At 34.3% G+C, this 25,471-nt stretch overlaps 1 pseudogene; it reads right to left on the bottom strand.

Annotated features, from left to right (window-relative positions):
- Window positions 1–23,966: 23,966 nt before the first annotated feature.
- On the bottom strand, window positions 23,967–25,238 carry LOC116742214 (annotated as a pseudogene).
- Between the last annotated feature and the right edge of the window lie 233 nt (window positions 25,239–25,471).

The raw sequence follows: 25,471 nt of genomic DNA, 5'->3' as shown, positions 1-25,471 counted from the left end.
TTTGCTCAGTTCTCAGAGGTCAATACCCTCATAGAAGGTGAATCTATCCCTAGTCCTAAGGGGTGAGTGCTGGCAAGCGTAAGATGGTTGTAATATACCGATCATGGTAATTCTGTTCCTTTTGCCATTGGTTGTCTAGGCATAGGTCTGTGATTCTACTCTGAGTAACAATTTGTTAGGGGAAGTCTACCAGATAACTTACTGAAAGTGGTTTTTCCCTACTCTGAAGAAGACAAAAACAGGAACACTTCCTTTTCTGTTTAGGTCTGTAATCCCAAGAGGAGGGGATAAAAATTCTAGTTAAGAATTGTTACAGGCACTTTAAGATTATCATGAGAGAAACAGAAAACACCCTGAAGGTGTCAGGACAGAAAAAGGTAAGTGTTAAGGTATGTGATAATTTTGCTATTCCACAGAATGAACCATCTCTGACAAAGATTACTTCTGAATTTATTATTTACAATTAAATAAAACCAAATAAACTTTATTACTTAAGCCACTTCTAATCAAGAACTAAGAAACTTACTACTAAAGATCATAACTGATGTAACCATGGTGTTTGTTAAAAATTTTCTGTGTGCCAGATCCAGTGGTAATAGCTTTACATGGATTATCTCATTAATCTTCTTAAGTAAGATTATTATCTTATTTTATATATGCAGAAAGTGAGATTTATAGAGGTAAAATAGCTACCCATGATCACACACCAAGTAAGTAGCAGAGCTTTCAAATATAAATAAAGCTACTCTGATTCCAAAGTTATTCTTCTCTGAGAAAAATGACTTCTTCTTGCCCAATTTTTAAAATATACAGCACATTACATTTATATTTATCAGTTTTCAGTTTGTTTTCTTACACGGGAATACAAAATATAAAATCTGTTGTATTTTCAGAACCAATTTGGTTCAATGATATATAAATTCCCACATATATGATCCTAGGTCTATTTATAATTCTATTTATACACTTCTATTTATACTTCATTTAGAGAAATTATCTAAGGTGTTAAACCACTTTAGTTTTCAAAATAAAAATACTTCCTCGGGCTTCCCTGGTGGCGCAGTGGTTCAGAGTCCTCCTGCTGATGCAGAGGACATGGGAAAGTGCCCCAGTCCGGGAAGATCCCACATGCCGCAGAGCGGCTGGGCCCGTGAGCCATGGCTGCTGAGCCTGCGTGTCTGGAACCTGTGCTCTGCAACGGGAGAGGCCACAACAGTGAGAGGCCTGCGTACCACAAAAAAAAAAAAAAAAAAAAAAAAAAAAAAAAACACTTCCTCATATTCATAACTATGTTTTATTATTGATCATTGTGCAAGCAGCACCTGGTCAAAATTGATGACAAAGAGCTATGTTTTTGTAAGTTCCTCTACTGTGTTCTTTTTCTTATTACTCCAATCCACTTTCCTTTTAAAAAAAAAAAGTTATTTATTTTTGGCTGTGTTGGGTCTTTTGTTGTTGCACGTGGGCTTTCTCTAGTGGCAGCGAGTGGAGGCTTCTCTTGTTGTGGAGCATGGGCTCTAGGTGTCCGGGCTTCAGTAGTTGTGGCAGGCAGGCTCAGTAGTTGTGGCTCATGGGCTCTAGAGCACAGGCTTAGTAGCTGTGGCTCAGGGGCTTAGTTTCTCTGTGGCATGTGGGATCTTCCCAGACCAGCGCTTAAACCCATGTCCCCTGCATTGGCCAGTAGATTCTTAACCACTGCACCACCAGGGAAGTCCCCCAATCCACTTTCTGCATTGCTTCTAGAGTTATTTTTCTGACACATACTCTATTCATCTCATTTTAGACTTTAAAATTTTTGAATATTTTCCCAGAATAAATTCAAGGTTCTTCAACATGGCTCAAGAGACTTGTAATATAGCCTTAACAGACCTTCCAGTTTTCCTCTCTGTCTCCCTCTGTATGTATGTATATGTTTAGATATATGTGTAAACTTTCTACTTGTTTCTTTATTGTGTTTGCATCTTTAGTACCTAACCTTATATCTGGCATATAGTAGGTGATTAGTAACTCTTTTTCGAATGAATTCCTATAACAGAAAGCATTCATTCAATTCAAACCATATTAACCTTACACAGAGAATGCCATTTGGAGCCCAACCTAAGCATCATTATTGCCAATTGCTTCTCTTCTAGGAGCCAATTAAAATCAAATACTTTCTTAGTATTAGATGCAGAATGAGGCTATAAAATAGAATTCCTGTGTGAAGCATAAAATTCTGTGTTTTTTCTTCCCTGTGTGAGCTGTAAAATGACTTTTTAGAGTGTAATGGACAGGCAAAAGCTACTAACTGAACTGCTTACAAGAAGTCAATATCATCAGCGATAGAATAGGGGTGAAGATCCCGTTTATAAAAGACAGCTTGTGTATAAGGTAAAGGTTACCTCACTATTGGTCTATGGGGACTCTGTGCTAGTTTCCAGTGATGATTGTTGCCATGATAGTAAACTTTGCACATAACAGGAATGAAAAACTGGTGATTCATAATGTTCTATTTAAACACTGAAACACCCTAGGATGTTTTTTGTACCAGCTTGTTAACATTGTCCACTCAAAATGTGTAGATTGATGTTAATATTTGTTTTATTATATCTAGTCACACTGCCTGGTTTTGCAGTATAAATGACCCCTCAATAACTTGAGCTTTGGCTGATAAATTTATGCACTTATCTGAATGACCTATTATCTGGAGACAAAGCACATTTTGTTGGACCAAGAGAGAATTCTAGAAGCTACACTTACATGATCCAGATTTTACTAATATTTGTCTTATACTTCCTTACTTCTGTTGCTGTGAACCTATATATGCAACTACATTATATATACATGTATTCATATTCATTCTACTAAAAGATGAGTAGTGTTACCTTGGCAATAACGTTAAGTACTCAGGCTTAACCAGCATACCTATTTCTCTCCTGATTCAGTAAGCTCTGAGAATCCTGTGACCCTAGTGCTCTGATAACCATGTCTTCATCCACTCTGTGATGTTGGTTGTCATTTAAGCCATCAAAATTATAGTATTATTTTCCTCATGAATAGCTCAGTTCACCCATTATCTGGAATTACTGAGGAGATTAACCTGCTTTTACAAACCGTTACTCTTAAAAGAGAACTAAATAAGTGTGAAGTCACTATATTTTATTCTCAGAATGCATTCTATTTGTGATAGTAATCATGCAGGTAGATTTTAGTTTCAGAGGCTTTTTGACTTTATGTAAAATCAAACAAAAGGGAACATGATGGATTCAATCATCAGAGAGTGTGGTAATATGAAAAATGAGTCATGTGTGATTTATATTCAATATTGAATAGCAAAACTGACTGCATGCATTTTAAACCAGATACTTAATTTGAGAAATTACAGGAGTATAAGAAAATAGTCAATATTTTAAAAAGTTATCTTATAACTTTTGGCAAAAACAAGGCTATATTAAATAAATGAGGGATGAGGTTCGTTAAGCTGAAAAAAGATAAAAATGAACTTTGCCAACAGAATTGAAATGTAAACAACTTTCAAGGAATTTGGATTTCTGAAAGTTAAAAGTTATATTATCAAATTAGTATTTATGTGCTCTCTCCTGGCGCTGTCAGCTATATAGAATCCTGGCTCTGCAGACAAAGTCTTTGGATCTTTATTTAGCAAAATAACATTAATGGGCAGAAAAACAATGCGATGGTCTAAAAATAGCTACACATAGTCACATTAAAAAAGGGCAGAAAATTACCTGAAGGAAGATACAATACAGATGATAAGGAGGAAGATATTTTAGATATTTTGAATATTTGGGGAGAATTGGGAAGAAAATACTCTTCAAGGCAGATCTCACACACACACACACACACACACACACACACACACACACACACACATACACACACACACACACATTTTATTGCCTCTCATTTGATGTTCACTTAAGAAGTCAGTCTATAATGCAACATTATGTAGAGTCTAAATACCTTTTATATATTTCTTATTAAGTTATAACATTGGAGGATGAAAATCACCTCTTAAATCCATATACCCTGAAGTTTCCCTCCAATATTGAAAGGGAACATAATTTTTCAACATGTATACCCATTAAAACAGCTAGAATTTAAAATTGTGTGAATAATGCCAATTTTTCAATTCTAGGATCACATTCAGTATGGTAAGGTGTTTCAATAAAATGAAAGGCACAAATCACTTAGGACATATTCATAATAATTTTATCAAATTATGAGTAGACTTTACTGTGAATCTTGGCTTTTTTGTCTCTCTTATTTATGTTTTGCTTCTGTCTAATCTTGATTTATCTTTCTCATATACCTATTTCTAACCAAGGAAAGATACTAGAGAAAATTTTAAATAAATTCTCTTCCATGTTATTAAATGGCATCACACTTTGGCATTTTATTCAAAGTCTTTTGTAAGAGTGTATATTGTTTTAATATTTTTCATTTTTGAAGTGGAATCTCTTATTAACACTGTGTTAAGACTGAGACACAAGTTAGTACTTCTTCAAAAGGGTTACATTTTATTAAGTTTATTGCCTACTAAATATATCACTATACCTAATATAATCCAACTATTTTACAAAAAGGGGGTATTTTGAGAGAATGAGTTGTGTACTTCAATCTATGTTGGGTGTATGAGGAAACTAAAAGACAAGGATGAAACTCTGCTAAAATTACTAAGTGGAATTCCATCCTTATAAATATATCTAAAGAGGGTAGTGGGAAGAGATCATAGTGTTCATAATATGGGAGTGAGTATGCATCCTAAAAATCACCGATAGATAAAGAAAAAAAATCTAAACATAGAAAAAAATGTGGTTAGGTAGACAGGCATCAGGACTCTATAAGGAAGTGGCAGTTTCTAGACATTTAATTTGAAGTGAAAAAAAGAGTACAGTTCCTAAGGAGGGCTAAGAAGAAAAGACCACAATCAAACAGGAACTCTCTATATCAAGAAGAAATATCTATACAGACAACAATATAGTGAGAAGTTTTATTATTAGTGTTGATATATAAGAGGTGGCTGTGTATATTAGTAGCTATCAGTATATAATAAACCACTCCTGAAACCTAGCAGTTTAAAACAACAATTTATTGTTGCTCACGTATTTATGTGTTGATTGAGCAGTTCTACACATCTGAGCCTGTCTCAGCTGATTTCAAACAGGCTCTTTCATGTACCTGTAGTCAGCTGGCAGACAGGCTGAGGGCTAGCTGGTCTGGAATGGCCTCACCTAGGACAATTTGACATTTTTCCATGAGAGGTTTTCTTAGACCCCTCCAGCAAACAATCCCAGGTTTATTTTTGTGTTAATGGCAGAGATCCAAGAGTGGAAGCAGATACTCACAAGTGCTTATTAAAGCTTCTACTTGTGTCAATTTTGTTATTGTCCCATTTGCCAACACATATGGCCAATCCCAGAGAAAATGTGGTAGGCCAATACTAAAGAGGATGAATACAGTGTTACCTGAGATATTGAGAACAATTAATGCAGTCATCCTCTCAAAATGGGTGTAAGGACAAAATGGACATTCAAATCTAAAAAATGTAGTGTGAAGTCAAGGCCAGATTAACAATAAACTGGATTTGATACAGAATCCCAGAGGGATTCTGAGAGTGCCAAATACTTCCACCTAAGAACCAGAATAACATTTTAAAACAGTTAGAACTCAAACAAAAGATGGTGCTAAAACAATGCTATGGAGAGGAAGAAGAAAATTGGCCAGGAAAGGTTTCTATGAGACAACTAAATACCAGACACATTTTATCTAGTCGTTTGTTTACAGAATTTTAAGGACATTTTTAGTAGATACGGGTGTCCTCTCTTTATGGGCACACAGGAAGAAAACATTTACTCTTCCCATTGTAAATATATGTGGCCAATGGGTTGTTTTTACAAAACATTTAATTGCTAGTAAAATATTCTTATTATTCCCTTCACTTCTGCAAAAATCAGAAAAAGATTCTCGATGGATGATAGCACCACAAGATCAGTGGGGCCTGGGTTTCCGCATAAAGAATAGTTGCTATGGAAAAATTTTTGTAATTACAGTAGACTTTCCTTGAATATAAATTAATATCTTTGTGTTAGGCTATTGAAATTTTCAGAGTTGTTAAAGTTGCCAAAGGTGTCTTGTAATCACTAATAAAGCAAAGCAATTAGCCAGATGAAATATTTTACAAGCTCACTGTTAACTGTTTTCTTATACAATATCAATGGCTATTCTTGTTGCATAAAATCAGAGGGTACATGGTATATATATATATATATATATATATATATATATACACACACACACACACACATATATGACATTACAAAAAGCTTAACTTTCATCACTTCGTTAATGTAGTTTTTACTAGCTTTCTCTGCTGTAAAGTTACTGTTTTTCCCTTTCTCTACTCTCTTCTTTGAAACTGAGCCACAAAGTCAAACTCAGCCTCAAGAGAGTGCAGGCGGATAAGCCCAGGCCCTGGCTGGGGGGATATACACACACACTATTGGAAATTCTTCTGTGAGAAGCATATAATAGTTTTTATAAGTTCCTATATTCAGTGTGTCAATATTTTGTTAAGATTTTTTGTTTTTATATTCATGAGAGGTAGTTTTCTTTTTCCCTTGAGATGCTTGTTTTGTGTTTTTCCTTGTTTTGGTATCAGAGTAACACTAGACTCACAGAATAAGATGGTGTTATGGGCTGAATGTTTGTCTTCCCATGTAGAAATCCTAACCCCCAATGTGGTGGTATTTAGAAGAGGCCTTTGGGAGGTGATTATCTCAGGGGGATGAAACCCTAATGAATGGGATTAGTGTCCTTATAAAGGGTCCCAGAGAGCTCTCTTGACCCTTCTACCATGTGAGGACACAGTGAGAAGATAGCCATCTATGAGTCAGAAAGTGGACTTTTCATCAGATAACAAATCTGCCTGTGGCTTAATTTTGGATTTCTTATCCCCCAGAACTGTGTGAAATAAATATTGATCTTTTAAGCCATCCAGTCTATGGACTTCTGTTACAGCAGCCCAAACTGATTAAGACAAAGAGTGTTTACTGTGTCTATATTTTCTGAAAGAATTTGTGTATAATCTGTGTCATTTCTTCATTGAATTAAAAGTGAAGCCACTTGGGCTCAAGCTCTTATTTGTAGGAATATTTTAAATTACTAATTCAATTCCATTATTTTTTATGTCTATTCAAATTTTCTGTTCATTTTTTAGTTTTAATGATTTGTTTCTTTCTAGGAATTTTTCTACTTTGGTTAAGTTGTCTATTCAGCATAAATCTGTCCATAATATTTTCTTATGATAATTTTAATTACTATAAATTAGGTAGAGATTATCTCATTCCTCAGTTTTTTAAACATGTGTCATCTTTTTTGTTGATTATTCTAGCTGATTACTGATTTTGTTGATTATTTCCAAGGATAAAACTTTAGTTTCATTGTGTCTTCATAGTTTCTATATAATTTTTCTGTTTTCTGTTTATTTATTTTGACCCTTATTATTTCCTCTGTCTGTTTGCTTCGATTTTACTTTGCTCTTGTCTTCAAAGTCCTTAAGGGGCTGTTTAGATGTTGATTTAATACCTTTCTTCTTTTCTATAAGATACATTTAAAGTTTTTGATTTTCCTCTTACTATTTCTTTCATTGCATTTCATAAATTTGGATGTTTCATCTTCTTTCAATTTAAAATACTTTCTAATACATCTTCTGATTTATTTTTTGACCTGTGGGTTAGTTAGAAGTGTGTTCAAGTTTATTAATCTTCAAAATGTCTAATCTACTGTTAATTCCATCTAGTGTATGCTGTATCACACTCATTGTTTTCATTTGAAACAATTGATTTGGAACATTTTACTATTTTCCATGCCTCTGCTAAAATTTTGAATATACTGTGTACAGTTATAATAATTATTTTAATGTTCTTTTCTATTAAGTCTAAATTTTGTGTCAATTCTAGGTTTGATTTATCAGTAGATTGACTACGTTTGTTCCTCATTACAGGTATTATTTTCCCTTACCTTTGCCTGCCTTGTCATTTTTTTAAAATTGTTTTGCAGACTTTGTGAATTTTACCACTATTGGTGCTGTATTTTTAAAAAAATCTTTATATTCTTGAGTTTGTTGTGGAATGATTTTACCTTACTTGGAAACAGTTATCTTTTTATGTCTTCCTTTAAAGATTTGTTAGTTGAGGGAGGAATTGGTATGTCGAAGGCAGGACAGAGCAGAGTTCATCCTAGAGCTCATTATTTTCTTTCTGAATGTTCTCGATAATGTCCTGTTAATTATGAAATATTCTAGCCTATTTGAAGGTAATAGACATTTTTTCCAACACTGTGTGAGCACTAAGCACCTTTTCAGTTAGGGTTAACCCTGGAGGTAGGAGGACAGCTTTGTAGACTTCAAGTTCTTTCTCTGCTTGGTTCTCTCCTAAACCATAATACATCCTCTAAACTCTAGACAATTTAGTCTCCCCAGACTTTCTGCTCTGTCTCTTCAACTCAGGGAGTCTGTCATGCTCTTTTTGGTTTGACCTTCCTATGTCATGGCCTGGAAATCCTCTCAAGGCAGCAAACTGTGGCAATCATACTCATCCTCTCATTTGTTTTCATACTTCAGAAATCACCAGCTTTCATTGACTTAGTTCGATGTCTTGAAAACCATTGTTTTATATATTTTGTGTTTTGGTTGTTTGAGACAGGAGGGAATATCCAGTCGTTAGTAATCCATCTTAGCCAGCAGAAACATTCTATTATTTCTTTTTAAGGATATAGATACTGGTATCTGAGGTGAAACCAGTGACAAGAATCACTGCAATTTTAACACTTTTCGACCAACTTTCAGGAGGTTAGATTGATAGGGGCTCTTAATTTAGATGAATATATTTTAAATATACACTTTGATGTTGACACATATATGTAAATTAGTCATGTTGTTTTTTTTTTCTTTTTTTGTGTGTGAGTTAGGTACTAGAAGTCAGCAATACCGTGTGTGAATGTATGGTTGTTTTACCATAAAGCTGTTTTCTTAATCATTTCTTCAAAAAGAAGTCAACAAAGATATTACTCATACCTGATACTTGACTAAACAATAGCACCAAAGTAAATGTTCCTTACTCTGATTTATTTTCCTAATTAAATTATTAGAATTAGGGGAAGGATGACATCCCAAGTATTGTACTAGATGTTATACATAAATTATCTTATTTACTTATTACAACAACCTATGAGGTAAGTTCTATTGCCTCCACTTTAGAAATGAAGAGCATAAGGCTTTAAGTGGTCATGTTTACACAGATAGTACATGTAGAACTTTATTCAAATTTAGGTTTGTCTGATTCCAAAATTAATTCTCCCTTTAATTATAGCATATTTGACCTATTGATGGATTGTAAAAACATATAAAATTCATTTATTTTTATTTATATTCTTAAAGTCATCTGTTTCATAAACATACATAACTATAGGACTTTCACACAACAGTGCCAATATTTTTACAGGAAAAGTAATTCAAAACTAATAAAAAATACCTTTGTATTAGATGCATGACTGTTTTTTGGTGGATGGGGTTTTTGAAAAACAAGTGCATAAACAAAATCAATAGGACGAATAATATGCTTCTGGGATTCATATTTTCTTTAAGCAGAGAAGAACACCTACCATTTCTTGGAAATTGTAGTTTAAATCATTTTAGTTATAGGTAAAAGATAACACAATGCATATTACATGTTAATGTAGTTAGGATTATTGCATGTATTTTTAAATTAAATTTTATGATTCAGCAATATTGAAATTTTACATATTGGAAAAGGTAATGCTATTGAATTGACTGTTGGACAAATAAAATAATGCCCTCAGAATTTAATTCTCCAAAAATATTATAGCATAAATTATGCTAGCTCTTCATAATATTTACTCCCTTCTCTTCCCTTATAACAGAATAATAAATTACAATATTTAGTTGGATATATTTACATTGGCTAGAAATAATACTTTTCCCACTCCCTTATGTTAGATGTATACATATAGAAATATAGAAATGGAAGTGGGATTGTTTTTGGAATGTCATAAAATGGAGGAACACTTTTCCTTTTCCATTTTCCATTTGGCTGTTCAGCATGTACATATGATGCTTCCTAACTCATTCTATAAGGCCAATATCAACCTGATATCAAAACAAGACAAAGACACCATAAAAAAAGGAATATTACTGGCCAATATCACTCATAAACATAGATGCTGAAATACTCAACAAAATATTAGAAAACCAACTTCAACAATACAGTGAAAGGATTATGCAACATGATCAAGTAGGGTTTATCCCAGGGATGCAAGAAATTTTTACTATCCACAAATCAATCAATATGATACACCACATTAATAAACTACAGAATAAAAATCACATGATTATCTCAGTAGATATGTTATGAAAAAGTTCAACATCCATTTATGATAAAAACTCTCCACAAAGTGGATAGAGAAGGAACATAACATAATAAAGGCCATATATGACAAACTTACAGCCAACATCATATTCAATGGTGAACAGCTGAAACCATTTTCTCTAAGATCAGAAACAAAACAAGTATGCCCACTCTTGCCACTTTTAGTCAACATATTATTAGAAGTTCTGGTCACAACAATCAGGCAAGAAAAATAAATAAAATAAATCCAAACTGTTAAGGAAGAAATTAAAATGTCACTGTTTACATATAACATATTATATATAGAAAATACTGAAGACACCACCAAGAAACTTCTTAAAACTTATAATGAATTCAGTAAAGTTACAGGATACAAAATTAACATACACAAATCTGTTTTGTTTCCATACTCTAACAACAAATGATCAGAAAAGGAAATCAAGAAAACAGTCTCATTTCCAACTGCATCCAAAAACAAACCCAACAACCTAGGAATAAATCTAACTAAGGAGGTGAAAGACCTGTACTCAGAAATCTATGTCTCTGGTGAATGAAACTGGAAACAATAAATAAAAATTGAAAGATATATCATGCTCATGAAGTGAAGAATTAATATTTTAAAGTAATTAAAAACCATGCTATTCAAGGCAATCTACAGATTCAATGTAATTCCTATCAAAATGACAATGGTATTTTTCACAGAACTAGAACAAATAATCCTAAACTTTGTGTGGAATTACAAGACACTGAATTGCCAATACAATCTTGAGAAAGGAGAACAAATTTGGAGGTATCACTGTCCTTGATTTCAAACTATACCACAAATCCACTGTAATCAAAACAGTATGGTACCAGAAAAAAAACAAATACATAGTCAATGGAACAGAACAGAGAGCCCAGAAATGAACACACACCTATATGGTCAATTAATTTACCAAAAAGGAGGCAAGAATATACAATGGGGAAAAGACAGCGTCTTCAATAAGTGATATTGGGAAAACTGGGCAGCTACATGCAGAAGAATTAAACTAGACTGCTTTCTCACAGCATGTTCAAAAATAAACTTGATATGGATTAAAGGCTTAAATGGAAGATCTGAAATCAAAAAAGTTGCAGAGGAAAACATAGACACTATGTTTACTTACTATCTTTTACTTTGGTCTTAGCAGTATTTTATTTGGATATGTGTCATCAGGAAAGGAATGAAAAGCAAAATTAAACAAATGTAATTTCATCAAACTAAAAAGCTCTTGCACAGCAAATTATCAACAAAATGAAATGGTCATCTACTTTGTATGAGAGAAGATATTTGCAGATGATATATCTGATAAGGGGTTAAGATCCAAAATATACAAATAATTCTTACAACTCAATATCAAAAAATAAACAAATAGATAACAACAAAAACCCATTGAAAAATGAGCAGGGGATTTGAATAGACATTTTTCCAAAGAATATATATGGATGGTCAACAGAAATATGAAAAGGTGTTCAACATCACTAATCATAATGGAAATACAAATCAAAACACAATGAAATATTACCTCACACCTGTCAGAATGGATATGCTCAAAGAGACAATAAATAACAAGTGTTGATGATGATATAGAAAGAAGTAAATACTTATGCACTGTTTCTCGGAATGTGAATTGGTGCAGCCACTGTGATATACACTATGGGAGCTCTTCAAAGAAATGAAAATAGAACTATTATACAATTCAGCAATTCCACTTCTGTGTATTTACCTAAAGAATATTAAAACACTAATTTGAAAATATATATGCACTCTTATGTTTATTATATATATGCAGTTGAATATTTCTCAGCCATAAAAAAAATGGAATTTTGCCTTTTGTGACAACATGGGTGGACCTAGGGGATACTGTTTTAAGTGAAATGAGTCTGATAGAGAGAAAGACAAATACTGTAAAATTTCACTTATATATGGAATCTAAATAAACAATATATTTTTTTAAATTAACAAACATAAAACAAAAACAGAATCATAGTTACAGGGAACAAACAGTCAGTTGCTAGAAAGGAGGGGTGTGGGGGATGAGTAAAATAGGTGAGGGGAATTAACAGGTACAATTTCTAGTTATAAAATAAATGAATCGAAGAGGCAAAATGTACATTGTGTGGAACATTGTCAATATTACATAATATTGTATGGTGATGATGGTGGTCAAAAGGTACAAAATTTCTGTTATAAAATGAGCAAGTAGTAGAGATGTAATGTGCTAAATGATTAAAAAAATTAACACTGCTGCATGTTATATATGAAAGCTGTTGGGAGAGTAAATACTAAGAGTTCACATAATATATTTTCTTTATCTTAAAGTTGTATCTATATGACATGATCAATATTCAGTAAACTTAATGTGGCACTCATTTCATGATGTATGTAAGTCATATCATTATACTGTACACTTCAATCTTTTACAGTGCTGTGTGTCAATTATATCACTATAAAAATGGAAGAAGACCTCTTAGGATGAAAAGAGAAGATACACAAGTGGAAGAAGCAGATATTTGCAAAACACATATCTGACAAAAGACTAGTGTCAAGAACATGTTAAGACTTTTCAAAACTCACTAGTATAAAAGGAACAAAAGCAAAAAAAACTTTAAAATTAGAAACAAGATATGAAAAGATATTTCCTTGAAGAGGACATACAGATGAAAATAAAGCACATAAAAGAGGTTCATCTTTATTAGCAATTAGAGAAATGCAAAATAAAAACCAAAATGAGATATCACTACATAACTATCAGGATGGATTAAAAAAAAGTGATGGCAAAGATGCAAAGAAACTAGATTATGAATGCTTTTGCTAATGTATGCTGTATAGTGCAGCCACTCCAGTAAAACAGTTTGGCAGTTTCTTTATTTTTCTTCAGTTTTATTGAGGATTTACTGTTTAACCAAATACAGCATGTGATTAATGTAAATAGTTCAGTGAGTTTGATCATATGTGTAAATTCTTATTACCATCACCACAATCAAGGTAATAAACATATCCATTACTTCCAAAAGTTTCCTTGTATACCTTTGGAGTTTTGGGGTTGTCTTTGTTGCTTTTTGTGTGTGTGTGTGGTAAGAGCATTTAACATGAGATCTACCCTCTTAAAGAAAATTTAAGTGCACAATATCTTATTGTTAATTATAGGGAGCTTTTAATGAAATTAATATACTACTACTATACAATGCAACAAATGCACTATTAAGCATTTATCCCAATTAAAGACTTAGACTCACACAAATATCTGTGCATGAATGTTTATAGCTATTTTATTCATAATAATTAAAAACTGAAAACAATTCAACTGTCCTTTAACAGGGTAATGATTAAACAAACTATGATATGTCAAACCATAGAATACTATTCAACAATAAAAATGAGTGAACTATTGATACATGCAACATCCTGGCTGAAACTCCAAAGAATCATGTTAAGTGTAAAAAGCCAGTCTCAATGGGTTACATACTATATGATTCCATTCATGTAAGATTCTTGAAATGACAAAATTATAGAAATGGATGACAATTTTGTGGATATCAGGTTTAGAGGAGATAGAATCAGGATGAAAAAGAGTATTAAAGGCAACATGAAACATCTTTATGGTAATGGAAATATTGTGTATCCTGACTGTATCGTTTCAATATCCCTCTTGTGAAATTACATTTTGTGCATGTGAATTTACAATTACCTCAAGATTAAGAAAAAAATGTAAAACCATGTCTCCTATATGTGCCTGCTGTGAAAACATGTATCTTGTGCAATAGGAATAGGTAAAGTTTGCCCTTCCTCTCAAATACCTATCCAATTCAGCCACAGGTTCCAACAAGGTGTCTGTTTGTCTGATTGTTACGTCATTCTTCTCTCTGAGACATATAGCTTTATCTCATATTCATTTAATTCAGCTATGTATTTAAAATAGTTTTTGTTCTATCTTATTCATCATGTCAGGTGTCTGTAATAAGATTTTCCCCACATTATTGTAGACCTGTAGATTGCTGGATTTGGACAGCTGTGAACCTATTTTATGTGAATTATTTCTTATACAATTGAAGTTAGAGCAAAATAAACTTCCAAGGATATGACTATTTGTACTGAAGTTAGGATACTATATTTTTTCCCATTTTTCTCAACTTTATTTGGAAATGATACTTTATTGTTGCTATAAATTTATGATAGAAATATATGATAAAAATTCTCCATTTCCCATTCAAAGTTTCAAGAACTCATGTCAAATTCATGATAAATATTCCAATCAAAAATAGTTAAAACATCCATTTGTAATCCACCAGAGGGCAGAGAGCAGAAGCAAGAAGAACTATAATCCTGTAGCCTGTGGGAAAAAACAAAACAAACAAACAAAAAACACATTCACAGAAAGATAGACAAGATGAAAAGGCAGAGGGCTATGTACCAGAGGAAGGAACAAGATAAAACCACAGAAAAATAACTAAATGAAGGGGAGATAGGCAACCTTCCAGAAAAAGAATTCAGAATAATGATAGAGAAGATGATCCAGGACCTCGGAAAAAGAATGGAGGCAAAGATTGAGAAGATGCAAAAAATGTTTAACAAAGACGTAGAAGAAATAAAGAACAAACAAAGAGAGATGAAAAATACAACAACCGAAATGAAAACTACACTAGAAGGAATCAATAGCAGAATAACTGAGGCAGAATAACGGATAAATGATGTGGAAGACAGAATGGTGGAATTCACTGCTGGGGAACAGAATAAAGAAAAAAGAATGAAAAGAAGTGAAGACAGCTAACAGACCTCTGGGGCAACATTAAATGCAACAATATTCACATTATAGGGGTCCTAGAAGGAAAAGAGAGAGAGAAAGGACCAGAGAAAATATTTGAAGAGATTATAGTCGAAAATTTCCCAAACATGGGAAAGGAAATAGCCACCCAAGTCCAGGAAGCGCAGTGAGTCCCATACAGGATAAACCCAAGGAGAAACACAGTGACACACATAGTAATCAAATTGGCAAAAATTAAAGACAAAGAAAAATTATTGAAAGCAGCAAGGGAAAAATGACAAATAACATACAAGGGAACTCCCATAAGGGTAACAGCTGATTTCTCAGCAGAAACTCTACAGGCCACAAGGGAGTGGCATGATATACTTAAAGTGATGAAAGGGAAAAACCTACAACCAAGATTACACTACTCAGCAAGGATCTCATTCAGATTCAATGGAGAAATCAAAAGCTTTACAGACAAGCAAAAGCTAAGAGAATTCAGAACAACCAAACCAGCTCTACAACAAATGCTAAATGAACTTCTCTAAGTGGGAAACACAAGAGAAGAAAAGGACCTACAAAAACAAACCCAAAACAATTTTAAAAATGGTCACAGGAACATAGATATCGATAACTACCTTAAAAATGAATGGATTAAATGCTCCAAGCAAAAGACACAGGCTTGCTGAATGGACACAAAAACAAGACCCATATATATGCTGTCTACAAGAGATCCACTTCAGCCTATGGACACATACAGAATGAAAGTGAGGAGGTAGAAAAAGATATTCCATGAAAATGGAAATCAAAAGAAAGCTGGAGTAGCTATACTCATATCAGATAAAATAGACTTTAAAATAAAGTATGTTACAAGAGACAAGGAAGGACACTACATTATGATCAAGGGATTAATCCAAGAAGAAGATATAACAATTATAAATATATATGCACCCAACATAAGAGCACCTCAATACATAAGGCAACAGTTAACAACTATAAAAGAGGAAATTGACAATAACACAATAATAATGCGGGGCTTTAACACCTCACTTACAGCAATAGACAGATCATCCAAAATGAAAATAAATAAGGAAACAGAAGCTTTAAATGACACAATAGAACAGATAGATTTAATTGATAATTATAGGACATTCCACCCAAAAAACAGCATATAACACTTTCTTCTCAAGTGTGCACAGAACATTCTCCAGGGTAGATCACATCTTGGGTCACAAATCAAGCCTCAGTAAATTTAAGAAAATTGAAATCAAATCAAGCATCTTTTCTGACCACAATGCTATGAGATTAGAAATGAATTACAAGGGAAAAAACATAAAAAAAAAAAACACATGGAGGCTAAACAATACATTACTAAATAACCAAGAGATCACTGAAGAAATCAAAGAGGAAATCAAAAAATACATGAGAAAACTGACAATGAAAACACAACGATCAAAAACCTATGGGATGCAGCAAAAGCAGTTCTAAGAAGGAAATTTATAGCTATACAAGCCTACCTCAAGAAACAAGAAAAATCCCAATTAAACAATCTAACCTTACTCCTAAAGGAACTAGAGAAAGAAGAATAAACAAAGCCCAAAGTTAGCTGAAGGAAAGAAATCATAAAGATCAGAGCAGAAATAAATGAAATAGAAACGAAGAAAACAATAGCAAAGATCAATAAAACTAAAAGCTGGTTCTTTGAGAAGATAAACAAAATTGATAAACCATTAGCCACACTCATCAAGAAAAAGAGGGAGAGGACTCAAATCAGAAATGAAAAGGAAAAGTTACAACAGACACTGCAGAAATACAAAGCATCCTAAGAGACTACTACAAGCACCTCTATGCCAATAAAATGGACAACTTGGAAGAAATGGACAAATTCTTAGAAAGGTATAACCTTCCAAGTCTGAACCAGGAGGAAACAGAAAATATGAACAGACCAATCATAAGTAATGAAATTGAAACTGTTATTAAAAATCTTCCAACAAACAGAAGTCTAGGAACAGATGGCTTCACAGGTGAATTCTACCAAATATTAGAGAAGAGCTAACACCTATTCTTCTCAAACTCTTCCAAAAAATTTCAGAGGAAGGAACACTCCCAAACTCATTCTATGAGCCCACCATCACCCTCATTCCGAAACAAGACAAAGATACTACAAAAAAGGAAAATTACAGACCAATATCACTGATGAATATAGATGCAAAAATCCTCAACAAAATACTAGCAAACAGAATCCAAGAATACATTAAAAGGATCATACACCATGATCAAGTGGGATTTATCCCAGCGATGCAAGGATTCTTCAATATATATAAATCAATCAATGTGATACACCATATTAACAAATTGAAGAATAAAATCCATATGATCATCTCAATAGATGCAAAAAAAGCTTTTGACAAAATTCAACACATATTTATGATAAAAACTCTCCAGAAAGTGGGCATAGAGTGAACCTACCTCAACACAATAAAGGTTATATACAACAAACACACAGCAAACATCATTCTCAATGGTGAAAAACTGAAAGCATTTCCTCTAACGTCAGGAATGAGACAAGGATGTCCACTATCACCACTATTATTCAACATAGATTTGGAAGTCTTAGCCATGGCAATCAGAGAAGAAAAAGAAATAAAAGGAATACAAATTGGAAAAGAAGAAGTAAAACTGTCACTGTTTGCAGATGACATGATACTCTACAAAGAGAATCCTAAAAATGCTACCAGAGCACTACTACAGAGCTAATCAATGAATTTGGTAAAGTTGCAAGATACAAAATTAATGCACAGAAATCTCTTGCATTCCTATATACTAATGATGAAAAATCTGAAAGAGAAATTATGGAAACACTCCCATTTACCATTGCAACAAAAAGAATAATATATCTAGAAATAAACCTACCTAGGGAGACAAAAGACCTGTATGCAGAAAATTATAAGACACTGATGAAAGAAATTAAAGATGATACCAACAGATGGAGAGATATACCATGCTCTTGGATTGGAAGAATCAATATTGTGAAACGACTATACAACCCAAAGCAATCTACAGATTCAATGCAATCCATATCAAATTACCAATGGCATTTTTTACAGAACTACAACAAATCACCTTACAATTTGTATGGAGACACAAAAGACCCTGAATAGCCAAAGCAGTCTTGAGGGAAACAAATGGAGCTGGAGGAATCAGACTCCCTGACTTCAGACTATACCACAAAGCTACAGTAATCAAGACAATACTGTACTGGAACAAAAACAGAAACATAGATCAATGGAACAAGATAGAAAGCCCAGAGATAAACCCATACACCTATGGTCAACTAACCTATGACAAAGGAGGCAAAGATATACAATGGAGAAAAGACAGTCTCTTCAGTAAGTGGTGCTGGGAAAACTGGACAGCTACATGTAAACGAATGAAATTAGAACACTCCCTAACACCATACACAAAAATAAACTGAAAATGGATTTGTGACCTAAATGTAAGACTGGACACTACGAAACTCTTAGAGGAAAACATTGGAAGAACACTCCTTGACATAAATCACAGCAAGATCTTTTTTGGTCCATCTCCTAGAGTAATGGAAATAAAAACAAAAAATAAACAAATGGGACCTAATGAAACTTAAAAACTTTTGCACAGCAAAGGAAACCATAAACAAGATGAAAAAACAACCCTCATAATGGGAGAAAATATTTGCAAATGAATCAACAGACAAAGGATTACTCTCCAAAATATATAAACAGCTCATGCAGCTCAATAGTAAAGAAACAAACAACCCAATACAAAAATTAGCAGAAGACCTAAATAGAGATTTCTCCAAAGAAGACATACAGATGGCCGAGAAGCACATGATAAGCTGCTCAACATCACTAATTGTTAGTGAAATGCAAATCAAAACTACAATGAGGTATCACCTCACACCAGTTAGAATAGGCATCTTTAGAAAATCTACCAACAACAAATGCTAGAGATGGTGTGGAGAAAAGGGAACTGTCTTGCACTGTTGGTGGGAATGTAAATTGATACAGTGACTTTGGAAAACAGTATGGAGGTTCCTTATAAAACTAAACATAGTATTACCATATGATCCAGCAATCCCACTACTGGGCATATACCCAGAGAAAACCATATTCAAAAAGACACATGCACCCCAGTGTTTTTGCAACACTATTTATAATAGCCAGGTCATGGAAGAAACCTAAATGCCTTTTCACAGACAAATGGATAAAGACGTTGTGGTACATATATACAATGGAATATTACTCAGCCATAAAAAGGAATGAAATTGAGTCATATGTTGAGACATGAATGGATCTAGAGACTGTCATACAGAGTGAAGTAAGTCAGAAAGAGAAAAACAAATATCGTATATTGACGTATGTATGTGGAACCTAGAAAAACGGTACAGATGAACAGGTTTACAAGGCAGAAGTTGAGAAACAGATGTAGAGAACAAATGTATGGACACCAAGGGGGGAAACCAAGGTGGGGTGGGGATGGTGGTGTGCTGAATTGGGCGATTGGGATTGGCATGTATACATAGATGTGTATAAAATAGATGACTAATAAGAACCTGCTGTATAGAAAAACAAAACTAAACTAAACTAATACTAAACTTTCTTTGGGTTATTTGTGTGGAAATATGTTAATATAAATGTTTCAGACATTACATGAAATTTGTACAAATCTTATATGTTCTGGTATAATGTTATGTCATAATTCTAGTTATTATTTTAAAATGTATATCTCAGAAATAACTAAATTTCCTTGTCAATTGCATTATTATGAACTTTCATCAAATCTTTATCTGTGGTCATTTTTAAGTCTTTTGTCATTTACAGACAGTTCTGGGTGTACTCTGATGCTTTTGCAAAAATGTTCCTGTAAAAGAGTTTCATCGTCTAGGAATTCATGGAAAAGACTCTGACAAGTACAGGTTTCTGGTAACTGACTCTACTGATGAACTGAATGAATAAGCATTTTCAGAACTCTAATGGAAAACTGATGAATTTATAAAAGTGCTAACAAAAGATCAAGATAAAAAAATATTAATTTCATTGGACTGAGTGAACTGATGAGGATGATTATAATTTTTGTGACTTTCTGTTTGAATAAAACAAAAAAAAAATTTAACAACAAAAAAAGACATTCATTTATGAGTTTCAAGAAGTATTCCTCTTCTGTGTCTGTCAATAAAAGAAAAAGAAGGTTGATCTTGGTGAATTGAATTTACCAGTTTTTCAAAAAAGATAGAAATGGGGAAAAAATAATTTACTGTATTGAATTGAAAATATTTGAACTTCTTTTAAAAGTATGTAAATATTATGATGCTTTTCCAAAGTATTATTAATAAATATAATGGTAGTTTGAAAGATGTGAAAGTTTGTACTTTAAACTTACCCTAATCTAATACATACCAAATTCACGTACATTTTCTTTCAAAATACACCTGAAAATTACTATGTTTCCATTTCCATGCTAGAATATTAATAGAACAAAACAAGTAAGACAATGTTCAGATGAATATTCTACTTATTTTGCCCAACCCTATCCTAGAAGCTGTAGAGGCATTAAAAGGTTCAAAAGACCTACTCTAAAAAGCTCCATGAGGGCTTCCTTGGTGGCACAGTGGTTGAGAATCTGCCTGCCGACGCAGGGGATGCGGGTTCAAGCCCTTGTCTGGGAAGATCCCACATGCCGCGGAGCAATTTGGCCCTTGAGCCACAACTACTGAGCCTGCGCGTCTGGAGCCTGTGCTCCGCAACGGGAGAGGCCGCGATAGTGAGAGGCCCGCGCACCGCGATGAAGAGTGGCCCTCGCCCGCAGCAACTAGAGAAAGCCCCCACACAGAAACGAAGACCCAACACAGCCAAAATAAATAAAAATAAATAAAAAGCTCCATGATACTAGTATAAAAAAGGCATTAACCTTGCAATGTATCGATTTAATGATCAGATGATATTTATGTTATGATTCAAGTGTTATTTGGAATCTTGATATGTATAGTTATAAAATGTTCATTTTATATTATTTACATAAAGATTATAATGATATCATGGTCTTAATGAACTTGTTTTAACAGGTTTACTCTCTATCCTTTGAACTTTTAAGCATCCCACTTAAACCAAAAACATTTGAACGGCAAGAAAATATATTCATTTCTTGTGTTCTAGACAAAGGCTAGTCCTCAAAGACAAAAATGCATACTTTTTGTCCTTAAGGAGTTTATAGACTACTGAAGAGCCTAGAAGAGTCATTTCATTTTTCCTCTACTGTGTATCACTCAGAGTCCTGATTGATATAAGCTAAAAATGGCTATTTGGAGGAAAATTTAAGAAAATTACTATTTACACAGGTTTGTGCAAGGTGGAGGGAATCTGCAAGAAGTAATACATTGAAACCCAGAAGTCATTAACCTGCTAGGCTTCAAGCCAGGGTAAGGAGAGAAGCAGCAACTGGAATCCACAGTCAGGGAGAGCTGTGTAGAGAGGGCTGCCTGGCCTGAAGCTTTTCCTACTCACTAGGGGACTCAGGCAGGCTACTGCAATCTTGCCTGCATGCAGGAATTGGAGAAATACATTTCCAGATCTCACTCCTTCCTCCCCAAGGCTGAACCCAGTGAAGAACCAGAGGGCAAAGAAGTCCACCAATGTAATTCTTATAGATCAATATCTCATGGCACAAAGTAGGGAGAGGAAAATGTGGACAGTGGATCTAGGGGTGGTAGACAAGGATATCCAGCACTCACGGTGATGCATTAATGACCTTAATATGCTTTGGTTAGTAAAGATAACTGTGCCTGATTCAAAAGTAAGAGTAGCTTTATGGGGATCTGGGATTCTCGCTGTATTCTACTTACTTCTCCTTAACCAGTATTCAACACTTCATTATATACAAAACCAGATTTAGGATTTCTGGTCTGAACTAAAATAATTCAATTTCACTTCCCTTATTTTTAAAATCGAGACAAACATTATATCTGGGCTTTGTTATCTTAAGGTCAAAATCAAATGAAGTAAAATATGTAATATATTCATTGCATCATTTACCTCACCCAGTTCTTCCATTATAGAACTAAAAGAATGCTGTCTAATATTAATAAATGATAGCACCATTAAGAATTAAGTAAATTAAGCTATCAGCAAGTATATCAAAGGCAGATGATCTTTGAATTAAATGCTCTTCCCTTTCTACACAGGAATAATATTCAGTTCACTGAAACTAATTTTGTCTGGTTGATACTTTGCTGTATCACAAGGTCAAGTTTATTGACAAATAAGTTATCTTACCGAGAATCACTAAATTTGAAGCTGGATATCATTAAAATCAAGAATTGGATGACATCTGGTGTTGAAGAAGGAACAATATATGGGGAATATCAAACGTTGGATGAAAGTCCTTCTCTATTAAATAACTTCAAGAGCTTGAAATAAAAGTTTATAATTACAACTTTCAAAAATTTTAATTCAGAAGGCCAAAATGGACAACAGTGGCATAAAACAATGTTATTAAATGTTTTTTTCTGGATTCAATGCAGTCAATGCACTAGAAGTTTTTTTTTTTTTTTTTTAATGTGAATGTAATGACTTAAGGCAGGTTAGTTTTTATTAAATGTAGATGTTAGAGGACCAATACACACACACATACACACACGCACACACACACACACACACATACCCCTTAACAATATTAGAGTTGAGGGATATTAACATATTTTTTCAAATTTTCAAATTAATGACTAAATTGGCATAGAATCAAAAGAGAGTAAACATGTTTGCAAGTTTAAAAAATCTCATTTATTTTTTATTTTCATGGGGCTTGTAAAATATGAAAATTACTAATGCTATTTGAACATTTCCAGAAATAAATACATAGAATTTCATTTTACTTTTTTCTGTCATGGGTGGTTTGGTATTTCAATTATTTCTGACATGTTATATGCCAACTAATATCTTGCAAAACTTGCCTGGAATATTACACTTTACTTAGGCTTTTTCATTTTGTTTTATTACTCATTTTCATTCCCCAAAGTATTTGACATCTATAGTGTTGTAACTGCAATTTAAAAGGAATCCATTTGTGACAATAAGAAAAATAAATTCTTATATTTGAACAGAATTAAAACTTTAAAAGCATTTCCATTTCAAATAAATGTTTTATCCTATTGTTATAATGAAATATTTTATGTATTATAATTTTCTTCTGCCACAAGTAATTCTAATAAACCCAGGAATCTACAGTATTGCTTTCAATTCAATTTTTTCATTGTTCTTTTTTATAAAATTTATTTTCTCCTACAAACAATTTTCCTGGTCTTTTAAAAATACATGTTGTGTCTTCCATAATTCTACCTGTCTACTATGGATATTTCTACCTTTCTACTATGGATAAAAAAAATATTATCCATAAGATTGTGTTTTTTCCCCCTTTCCTGTTGATTATATGTTAGAAAGTGTGTGCTTTGTTTATCTTATTTATTTATTTATTTAAATCTATAGATCACCTACTATCTTCCCTTTCTATAATTTTTTCATTGACCCAAAAAGTTATGTTATTTCCAACCAGAGGCATTGTTTTTGTTTTGTTTTTGGGTTTTTTTTTGTTGTTGTTCTGAATATGTTTATATTTAAATATGTCTCAGATAATAAAATAGAAAGAATGCTTCATCTGGTGCCAGAGTGGGAACAAAGTCTTTCTAAATTGTTGCCCCGGGCACTGTGGATTTCTGGCAGGGACTCTATGGGACTGTTGTCTTCATTCATTTTTTCCTAGCTGCCTGGGGCTGCACTTTCTTTGGTAAGACTCTGCCTCTATGCCCTGAGTTGGGGCCTCTCCTCCTAGGAGCTGTTTGAGCGGTGCTTCTCTTGAGTTGGAAATTAACCAGTTTGGGTTCCCCAGGACCCACGGTCACACTCATTATCTCTGGTTCAAACCTGGGTGCCGTGGCAGTGACAGTGTAGGTCCCTGGAAGCAGCAGCTGGAAATAATCTCCACGGTCACCTGAAGTGACATCTTGGTTAATCCCACTAACAGAAATGACAGCGTCCGCAAGATTATTATACTTCTCATCCCGCACCATTCCCCGTATGCCTTGGTGTACCTGTTCCAAGAATTAAATTTGGGTTTCCTGATTACCCAGCCACTCGTGAGGTAACTTGTCGTGGAAACTTGTCACAACTCAGTTCCAGCGTGACCTCAGAACAATTGGTATGGATGTAAAGTCTTGCATTCCCTTGCTGAGAGAATATCAGGAAGCCCCATTGGTGATGCCACCTGGGAAGCAGTCCCCACAGTTCCAACCTTGGTGCATCCATCCATGTGCATAGGAGTAGACCTTGGTCACCTTCTGGAAAAGGAGTAGACCTTGGCCACCTTCTGGAAAAGTGTCATCAGGCGTGGGGGTATTGGCAGTGCAGCAGAAACCTCGGACCCGTGTTCAAGAGACGTGTCATATGAGTAATTGGCCACCACTGCCCCTCCATGGAGATTGGCTGAAAGGACAAACTTGAAGGAGCGGATCCACTGGATCACTGCCTGGGTATCGGGTTCCACCTGATTTTTCCAGTTGTCTGGAAGGGACAAGTGGTGGTTGGGGCTCCTGTTCTTCTCATTGTAGTAGATGTAGGTATTGAGATCCTTTTCCCCCTTCTTTCCAGACCAAGGGGAAACAAACTTCTTCAGCGAGGGCTACACATACAGCACTCAGCTGCAGAAGTGCTGGCCAGGCCAGGAGCACCTCTACCCGTTGGGCAACGTGGACGAGATACCCGAGTGGGTGCACCAGCTGGTGATCCAGTAGATGGTGGAGCACCACGTCATACCCACAGGCTTCGTAAACAGCATCGTCATCAAAGACTACCAGCCCGGCAGCCGCATCGTGTCTCACATAGACCCCACCCACATCTTCAAGTGCCCCATCATGTCTGTCCTTCTTCAGCGACTCCGTGCTCTGCTTCAGCTGCAAGTTCCAGTTCAAGCCTATCTGGGTGTCGGAGCCCGTGCTTTCCCTGCCCATGCACAGGAGCAGCATGACTGTGCTCAGTGGATATGCTGCTGATGAAATCACTCACTGCATCCGGCCTCAGGACATCAAGGAGCACAGAGCAGTCACCATCCTCAGGAAAACAGGTTTAGGTTTACAGAAAGTTGTGAAGATAGCAGAGAGCTATCTGATCGTTCCCCCTCCTGGACGAGATTAGATGCACTCCGGTTGGAAACAAAGTCCCTGAGCAGCTCCGTGTTACCACCCAGCTATGCCTCAGA

Source organism: Phocoena sinus, chromosome 17 (genome assembly GCF_008692025.1).
Source record: "Phocoena sinus isolate mPhoSin1 chromosome 17, mPhoSin1.pri, whole genome shotgun sequence".
NCBI classification, from domain to species: domain Eukaryota; kingdom Metazoa; phylum Chordata; class Mammalia; order Artiodactyla; family Phocoenidae; genus Phocoena; species Phocoena sinus.
This window is presented reverse-complemented; position numbering and strand designations above follow the sequence as displayed.